Here is a 9,880-nt window from a genome sequence, read left to right on the forward strand (position 1 = left end):
GCTAATTGCCTATAATTTCCACCTGTTGTCTATTCCATTTGCACAACAGCATGTGAAATTTATTGTCAATCAGTGTTGCTTCCTAAGTGGACAGTTTGATTTCACAGAAGTGTGATTGACTTGGAGTTACATTGTGTTGTTTAAGTGTTCCCTTTATTTTTTTGAGCAGTGTATTTAGACACCTCCAGACTTGGCCATTTCAGTGACATTTGGACCAAACATACAGTACCAGTCAAAAGTTGTGACACACATACTCATTCAAGGGTTTTTATTTGGACTATTTTCTACATTGTAGAATAACAGCGAAGACATGACAACTATGAAATAACACATATGGAATCATGTAGTAACCCCCCCACCCCCCCAAAAAAGTGTTAAACAAATCAAACTATTTTGAGATTCTTCAAATTAGCCACCCTTTGCCTTGATGACAGCTTTGCACACTCTTGGCATTCTCTCAACCAGCTTCATGAGGTGGTCACCTGCCATGCATTTCAATAAACAGGTGTGCCTTATTAAGTAGGAAAGGAATTCCACAAATTAACGCGTTTGAGCCAATCCGTTGTCTTGTGACAAGGTAGGGTTGGTATACAGATGATAGCCCTATTTGGTAAAAGACCATGTCCATATTATTGCAAGAACAGCTCAAATAAGCAAAGAGAAACAACAGTCCATCATTACTTTAAGACACATTTTAAGAACTTTGAAAGTTTCTTCAAGTGCAGTCGCAAAAACCATCAATTGCTATGATGAAACTAGGTCTCATGAGGACCACCACAGGAAAGGAAGACCCAGATTTACCTCTGCTGCAGAGGATATGTTCATTAGAGTCACCAGCCTCAGAAATTGCAGCCCAAATAAATGCTTCACAAAGTTCAAGTAAGAGACACATCTCAACATCAACTGTTCAGAGGAGACTGCGTGAATCAGGCCTACATTGTCAAATTGCTGCAAAGAAACCACAGCTTTGCTGCTGACACTGTCAGTGATTTATTTAGAATTCAAGGCACACTTAACCAGCATAGCTACCACAACATTCTGCAGAGATATGCCATCCCATCTGGTTTGCGCTTAGTGGGACTATCATCTGTTTTTCAACAGGACAATGACCTAACACACCTCCAGGCTGTGTAAGAGCGAGAGTAATGGAGTTCTGCATCAGATGACCTGGCCTCTACAATCACCCGACCTCAACCCAATTGAGATGGTTTGGGATGAGTTGGACCGTAGAGTGAAGGAAAAGCAGCCAACAAGTGCTCAGCATCTGTGGGAACTCCTTCAAGACTGTTGGAAAAGCATTCCTCATGAAGCTGTTTGAGAAAATGCCAAGAGTGTGCAAAGCGGTCATCAAGGCAAAGGGTGGCTAATTTGAAGAATCTTAAATATAAAAAGTATTTTGATTTGTTTAACACTTTTTTGGTTACTACATGATTCCATGTGTGTTATTTCATAGTTTTGATGTCCTCACTATTATTCTACAATGTAGAAAAAAATTAAAACCCTTGAATTATGTATGACTGATAATGTACATCCAACTTCATAGTGCTCTGACTACGTAAACGTGGAACAGGCAACCAGTTGCTAGTCTGCTATAACAACCTGTATAATGCGTATTCATCTTTGAGTTGAAAGCTGTAATCAATAATTATAATACAATAAAAAAACACACTTGTGTATAACCTTTTAAAAAATGAGTTTGATTTCACTCCGATTTAAAACGTCCTAATAACACCTGTGACCAGATTAGGGAGACCCAGCCACAACTGCTAGTGACGGTAAACGAACCCCTGTCCTAGCCTGAGAAGGCCTGTGAAATTGTAACATCAGGTTTACAGTATGTAATGTTTAGAGCAGCCATGGCCTTAACAGTACATCACCGTCTGAGTGCTTATTTGATCCCTGTTAGCTAAATTAAACACTACTACAGTCTCCTAGGTTTTCATTGTGTGGTGCGTTTGTATTCTGTATTTCACTGAACAGAGTGATTTAAAGTGTCATTTCAGGATGAGATTGTTTAATGATTTAGTAACTGAGTGTTTGCAACCTCAACTACGACTGAAAGCACATTTCACATCTGCTTTGTTAAATGTAGGCTACTGCCGCTGATACATTACTTAAAAATGACAGCCAATAATAAGATATACATGCCAACAAAAGCATACATATATAGTGATATACATGCCAAAAAAAGCATACATATATAGTGATATACATGCCAAAAAAAGCATACATATATAGGTGATACACATGCCAAAAAGCATACATATATAGTGATATACATGCCAAAAAGCATACATATATAGTGATATACATGCCAAAAAGCATACATATATATAGTGATATACATGCCAAAAAGCATACATATAGTGATATACATGCCAAAAAGCATACATATATAGTGATATACATGCCAAAAAGCATACATATATAGTGATATACATGCCAAAAAGCATACATATATAGTGATATACATGCCAAAAAGCATACATATATAGTGATATACATGCCAAAAAGCATACACATATAGTGATATACATGCCAAAAAGCATACATATAGTGATATACATGCCAAAAAGCATACATATATAGTGATATACATGCCAAAAAGCATACATATATAGTGATATACATGCCAAAAAGCATACATATATAGTGATATACATGCCAAAAAGCATACATATATAGTGATATACATGCCAAAAAGCATACATATATAGTGATATACATGCCAAAAAGCATACATATATAGTGATATACATGCCAAAAAGCAGTTGTGGGGAAACAATCTGCACCAACAAAAACTCATACTTTTATTGCAAAACATGTGAGAGTTGTCCAGGTTATATGCCTAGGCTAGCCTATACAATTATGTGGAGTGGAGTCAGCACTCGCAGATGAGAACATATTTCCCCCGGTTCCTGAACTCAACATGGACATATTATCAATATTGAATACAATTTCACATAATATGTGACCTTGTGTTATGAGGAATGCAAAAGCAGGACGTCCCTAATCAAATAGACTAGTACAGTAGTAGGAGTAAATTAACATGCATATCTTTATCCACTTAAAAATAATGAACTCCGAAGACAACTACTTAGTAGAAACCAATTTTGGTGCAATTAAACATTGGGACATGACAACTGTGAAATCCACTCTGTAAAGGTGATCGAAAACCATTTAAACCCATGGCAGATGACAGGTGTGTGAAGGTCTCCCTGACATTTACTCCATTTTAGTCCAATTCATTCCCAGATCGAATGATTTGGCCTCAAACTCAAAGCACACTAACACTGTCTGCACGGGACCTAGCTGTTGCACAGCTGTGCAACTTGATGAATCTACTGTATCTTCCCATATTTTAACACTATGGGGACAGCAGAAATAACAATGCAGAACATTAACCAGAACATTCAACTGGAGACTGAGAAGAAAAAAAGGGGCTTCTGGTAGTAAATGTACTTTATGTTACGCTCTAACATTAAGCCTCATCAGTCAAAGTAATGTGGGACAGCTCACTGCCAACTAGGCTTCACAACCAAAAGCTCAGTGACTGGGATTCCACAAACTCAGGTTTCAGCTGCCTCAGGTTGTTATCATGTTATTTAGGAAAGAAATTGAAACTGAATTTCATCGTAAGCATCCATTTATTTTCTAAAGCTTAACAAAGCAAGCAGAGTACAAAGCAAATAGGCCTATTGGTTTACTAAATATTAGTAAATGAGGTCATCTCACTATTCTCTGATCTTCAGTACCTCAATCAGAGCCACCCCCTCTTCCTCTGGACCAAAACAGAAAATAGAGCCGTAAGTCAATCCACATGCAACCACTTAAAAATCAAGCATAGTATCCGGTGTATTATCGTCCTCCAAATAGGCTACTCAATGACGTCAATATAGACATTCTCATCTTGTCATACTGTCTTTGAAGTTTGTTATCTAAGTAGGGTTAAAGTTAGAATCCTTAGTTTCTACATAAATTTTTGGACATATGAATGATATACCCATTGATGAATATACTTTATAAATGCCTCATGAGCTTAGTTCAACTGTCATACCCCATCTGAACACAAAATACAAGCTTGTTACACATAGCCTCAAAACATGGTTAAAACTATAAATGTTGACATGATGTATGGTCAGCCCTTGCATACGTAACTGTCACTTTGAATTTGAGAGTGGTTACATTTCTTCAGGTTCATCCCTCAGCTTTACCAAAACACAGGCAGGGTGACCGCTTTAATTAAACCAAAAGAGGAAGAGAAGCCTATACAGCCAGGAGTTTTTCGGGACCGACCCGCTTTATGATCACAGCCTTGTCTAGCGTCACAATCAAAAAGGGGAGAATAACAATTCATTATTTCCCGTTGCTCTCCTCAATCAATGCACAGTAAGGAAGGTCGCATACACTACTGACATACAGCCTACTACAACTACGTCTTTGTATTCTGCAATTCTGCATCAACAGGGCACTGCCATTTATGTTTAACCTCTAGCCCCCTCTGGTGGCATTGTCAATAAATCAGCTAAAAAGGACAGGCATACAGTACTTCAGACAAACACTTCCATGGTTACTGATCACTGTTCATTAGGAGGGGAGGAGCCCTAGTAGACACAGAGTGGAGGAGACTTGCATGAGTTATAAAGCTGATATCACGGTGAAGGATAATGCAGGTAAACTAAACTCTCCATGAAAAACAAAGCAATATCCATAAACACTTAACACCCAAAGGCAGTGGCTTGGACACAATTTATAAACTCTAATAATGCTATGACTAATATTAGCTCACTTGTCAGATTCTACAGTCAGCAATAATAATAATATCAACCCAGAAACACAGACAATTTAGTAAGAGTAAACCTTCAAATTATCATGCCATCATTTTTATTTCCATTTGTACAAATCTAAATGTAACATTTGCAGTCTTCTTAAAAGAGGTGTGTGAATTGTGCTGTAGGCTATTCTGAGATGAACTTACAGATTGCCCTCATCAGAACCTCTGTGTGGCTCTTGCATTGCTACAGATGTTGCTAGACAGACCACTAGCAGGGACAGGTGAAGAGGTGCCCCAAGGGTCCACAAGGGCCATTAGGGTGGATGTCAAGCTGCAGCATCAGCTGGGAGAGAAGACAGAGGCACGGCTGCAGGAAAAGGGGGTTTGGTGTTTTGAGGTCACCATTAGAGAGCATTACCACACAGGGAGCTTCCACCTGGCTTCTCAGCAGACCTGGCTAAGCAAAAAGGGCAGTCGGCAGAGACAGATCATAGGTCAGAATCCAAACTCTTCCATCAATATGCCACCAAAGCCAGCTAGTCAGGCTGCTGACTCTGGATATCCCTCTACAGTCTGGGGAGAGAAGCTGTATGGATCGAGATGACACAGAAGGGCCAAAGGGCTGTGAGGCTGAACCCCTTTCTGTTCCAAAAGGTCAGACAGATCCAGGACCAGACCTGTCCCCCTGCTCTCCAGTACAGGGAGCTGACTGGCCACAGTTCCATCAGCCAGCACCTGGCTGCAGTAACACTGTGGCCATGGAAGCATTCCTGGAGCTGGCTGGGCTCCAGCGCTATAGCAGCTGGACAAGGGCCAGGAGGCTGGAGTACAAGCTGCCTGGTGGTGACTGCACACTGGTGGTGCAGAGGAGACACAGCATGGGAGGATAAGCAAACACTGACACTGCTGTCCACGAGAGCAGTTCTACATGTTGGCCATGAATTGGAGAAGATGGAAAAAGTGGCAGCAGAGCTCGACTCAAAACCCAACTGACCATGTTACAGGCTATCTAAGCAATTGAAACATCAGTAATTCATGTCAAGAGGTCAAATAACTCAATTTAATAAAGATGTATTAATATAAATTGGTGTCCCATTTATTTTACAGCCGGCCCGCCTATGAATGACCACAGCATGCAAATTGTACAGAGAATTCCCCATGATGATCGTGTTGCATGATGCACTTACCTTTTTGTTTTGCACGAGTAATCATATACCGCAATAGAAATTGCATATTTTTGTAGACACTAAGAGGCCAACTTGGCCATGACTCGTTGGCCAAAGCAGAAAATAAGCTGTGTGGTAAACATGCTTGAGATGTTATGTTTTGTTCGATGAGTTAATCTTAATCTGCTAACGTCACTTTTTGTGAATTAAGTATTTATGTAATCAAAACAAGCCATAAAAAGGTCATATTAACCGACTGACATCTCATAGAATGCATTTCTCCAAAGCCTTTATTAACTTTAGATCTTGTTTGGCGTTTATCCGATTATTTCCCCATTCATTTACCTGATAGAATTTTCTACTTCTGGATTCCTAACCGACTTCCGTTTATTTAGGGCTACAAACTGACGAGCTCTATGGCTGTGGATAAAATAAACAAACATGGTTAGTCAGTGACTGCTCGAATTCAACGTTGTCATTGAAGTTGTAGGCTACTAGCTAGCTACTGTACTAACTTTGCTTTTTATCCTGATTATGTGCCACATATCCCTCTGCAGGCCAGGTCCTATTTGCACCCAAAGAATGTAATTACTAACCTGTAAACAGTTTGCTCGCCTCTGCCACCACTGCAAGAAAAATCACTGGACAGGAGTGCCAAATCAGCATCTTTATTTTACAAACAAACGCATTTTCTATTGACATTTCTTTGTATCATAAAAAAGCAATTTACAAGCGTAAGAACCCCCAAAAAGCAGCACAGAATGATTATGAGTAAAATATAATTTGAATAAATATATCATATATTTCATGCTATAAAATAAATTCATAAATGGCAAGTTAATAGTTCAGCTCTAGCTAGCTTAATTTACTTCATAGTTGTACATAACAGTAGAGTTCTGAGGTTCACAGTTGGGTTGTATGTAGAGTGGATTAGAGGGAGGTGGACTGACACCTGGCCAAACTAAAAGGTCTCCCCTGTTCCTCAACATTGAACCTCTGTGCTTGTCACACGCATGCAGAGGGGGAACGGAAAACATGGGTTCAGTGAGACCCTTGAGGCAGAATGTTTGGGAACCACTGACTGAGGATTTATTTCCCCACCTGAAGAGAAGTGCACATTGAATTCTACGCATATGAGCTGTATGCCCAGTGACCACTTTATAACACTAGTATAAACCCTGAGTTCTACTTATTTTTTTGTGCCATATCAACAAAAATACATGATATCCAGACACCACCAAATGTCAGAGACCAAGGAGTTTCACATCAAAGGAAACAGGCCAGTCTTAACATGTAGTTAAAGCAGCACTGACCAATTCCACTCTGACCAGCTGAAACCTCAGTCTCAGTACGAGGGGAAAGGGGAGACCTTTACATTTTAGCATGAACACAGGTTGCCACTCCCAATGTGGCTTTGCAGCCCACAATCCCTTTCAGTATTTGATACAGACGGAGGTGCAACTTTAAAACCAGTGCCATTGAGTTTGACTGAATCACATGCTAAGCTTTTGCATTGCAGTTAATTGACAGTCATAGGCTTTGGATGCGTACTTAGAAGACCAGCAATATCAGTCTCACCTAATGAGCATTTTCACTCAACCTGTCCAAAGACTCACAAAATATATAAAAAATATCAATATCAAATTGTCCTTGTCCTACTTCAATTCGATAGCTCCCTGACATTCAATGTTTAGTTGAGATGTGACAGGCCCAGAATTAGATTAGGCTCACTGATAACAATACATCCCCTTTAAAAAGGTTATTGCTTTTGTATATTACACAGTGGAGAAAGGCTGAGAGAAGCTATGGAAGACTTTCAGATTTTGTTAAAGTCTATATCAGTGTTCATAAACTACCTGAAGTTAGTCTGTTCAAAAATTCAAAAAGTAGTCAAACAGCCTTCCCTGTAAACACTTCCTTCTGATTACTTCTGGCCCGCAAGCATCTCCCTCCTACCTTTTCTGTGAATAGTTTTGAACAAACAGAGTGAACGCAAATAAGTGTCAGGTTCAGTTGGTTAGTGAGTGGTGTGACATTAGTAACCAAAGTTGATAAAAGCATTTACACAAATTGCCCCCCCCCTCCCTATAATGTAAATATGCAAGTGTATAGTATTTTGTATATCAAAATCTATAAACAGACCAGTCTATAAGCACCATTTAAGGGTAAAAAGGTCCCTTAAGATAAAGTAATAGAGTCCCTTGAGGTGGAGACAAATTATGAGTAGATCCTCTCTGGAATATGAATGTATCAAAGACAGGTTATTTCTAAGTGCATGCCAGATGAGACAAAAACAATAACTAATGTTGAGTTCCAAAAACAGCCATCGGCATTTCAAAAACTATTTTGTGGGTGAGTGACGTGCAATACAACAGGGAAATCTTTCAATTTTTCACTCTACAAATGTCATGTTTTTAAAATCTGCTCATTCTCAAGCAGCTGTCCCCCCTGGTCAGATGTTACAAAAGGAATCTTGAGAGGGGAAGAGTCTAGCTGTACTCTCTCCTCTCTCGCGCTCGAGACTGAAGGCGATGCCTTCGATTGTCCTCAGTGCTAACAGAAAGGCTAGAGTAAACATACAAAACAGCCTCTGGAGAGAGGAACAAAACAGCTCACGACTGTGATTAGATGCCATGCAAGTCACCATATTACCATAAACACAATTCATCACATTATTAATGGATATCAAATGGGGTCTGACGACAAGGAAATAGTAGGGCTAAATAAGAACGGCTGAAAAAAAATGGAGGTGGCATGTAAACATAATTTAAGAGATCAACTTGGGCATATATCTAAGACATGATTCTCCTCACTGCTGAACTATTCTCAATTATGTGCCCATTCTCTTTAAGACATTTAATTGTTGCATAAACTAAATCACAGGAAAGATTTTTCCAAATTAAAGTGAAATCAACAGTATGTTATCAATACCTTCCCCTTGACGCATTTCATTCTTTACATTGAAGGCAGGCACAAAACAGAAGTCCACTGTAAGTGCCATAGAGTCAGGGATATAGTTTGTGTGGCAAGGCACAGATCACGATTCAAAAGCCTTTGTTCTTCAAAATATTACTAGGATTGATATGGTTGGCATCTTACAATTATATAAATAAACAAACTCAATTTCTGTACAATTTCTTTCATGATATTAAATATATCTGGCAACATGCTCAAGACTGTGGGACTCAGTTGGAAATAGAAAGGAATTGGAAAATAGGAACCAGGCTACATCTTATGTAGGAAACTCATCTTGCCTCTTGTTAGCCAAATGTATAGACAGACCTTTGTCTTTCAGTATTTGTTTTCTATGGAGGATTATCAGTCATGCTATCGTCTGTTGGACTCCTGGCACAATAACCTATAGTAGTCTGCCCCTGTTCTAATAACGCGAGACGTCATGAGAAGTATTACATTATATGACGAGGTCAATTCCCTCTTAAATCGGTAGGGGGACAGATTCGATATGAGCAGGGTTATAAGACTTTACAAAGACGGTTACCACACAGAACATGACATTCTAGACTTCTGCCTAGTAGGCATTCAGACAGTGGAAAATAGATTGTGGCTGACTTTTGGCCACAACACTGTCAAGCATGTTATGTGGGAGAAAATAAAAAATAAAAACAGGGAAAAACAAAGGGAAAGGGCCCGTCACTGATCTTCAAAAACAGACAAGCAACAAGACGATAGCAAATCAGAATTCACTAAATCTGAGAAGGACCCTTTTGGTTTCCATGGCATCTGGTGAAACAAGACGATGGACATCAAAACAATGAACCCATTGTGTTGTGGGCATAGAGAGACTATTGGTGACCTAACGATATGAACAGTAGTGTTTCCCCTAGTATATTTTTTCAACACCAGTGGCAAAGGAAGCAGGGGGGTGGGCTGGTTTTCTTTGCTGGCTGTGAGAACCTAATTTGATGACTTCAAGACATTC

The sequence above is a fragment of the Oncorhynchus clarkii genome, chromosome 30 (assembly GCF_045791955.1).
Source record: "Oncorhynchus clarkii lewisi isolate Uvic-CL-2024 chromosome 30, UVic_Ocla_1.0, whole genome shotgun sequence".
NCBI lineage: Eukaryota > Metazoa > Chordata > Actinopteri > Salmoniformes > Salmonidae > Oncorhynchus > Oncorhynchus clarkii.